The sequence below is a fragment of the Otolemur garnettii genome, unplaced genomic scaffold, assembly GCF_000181295.1.
Source record: "Otolemur garnettii isolate 467f Iridium unplaced genomic scaffold, OtoGar3 scaffold00092, whole genome shotgun sequence".
Taxonomy (NCBI): Eukaryota; Metazoa; Chordata; class Mammalia; order Primates; family Galagidae; genus Otolemur; species Otolemur garnettii.
The window spans coordinates 283,652-284,021 of record NW_003852487.1 but is presented as its reverse complement, the minus strand read 5'-3'; the positions used below and the strand labels follow the sequence as shown (position 1 = coordinate 284,021).

At 45.1% G+C, this 370-nt stretch overlaps 1 protein-coding gene across 2 annotated transcripts in view; it reads right to left on the bottom strand.

Annotated features, from left to right (window-relative positions):
• CUNH7orf26 (chromosome unknown C7orf26 homolog) overlaps positions 1-370 on the bottom strand; it is a 15,106-nt gene that overhangs the window by 13,220 nt on the left and 1,516 nt on the right. The gene's annotated exons all lie outside the window — the stretch shown is intronic.

Below are 370 nucleotides of genomic sequence, written 5' to 3'. Positions count from 1 at the left end.
AAAAAAAAAAATACTACCTTTGGAACTGCATGCATACTGCTTCAAAATCTTACCTTATTATTTTCACCTAAGAAAAAAGATTTTCACTTGTTCTGAGGTTGAAGCCATTTCTTTTACTCTTCATTAAAAGATCGCTTCTTGGTCTTTTGGCTAAGATCAAATATACTCTTCATTAAAAGAAAAACTCACGGCTCGGTGCCTGTAGCTCAAGTGGCTAAGGCGCCAGCCACATATACCGAAGGAGGCGGGTTCTAATCCAGCCGGGGCCGCCAAACAACAATGGCTGCAACCAAAAAATAGCCGGGCGTTGTGGCGGGTGCCTGTGGTCCCAGCTACTTGGAGGCTGAGGCAGGAGACTCGCTTGAGCCCA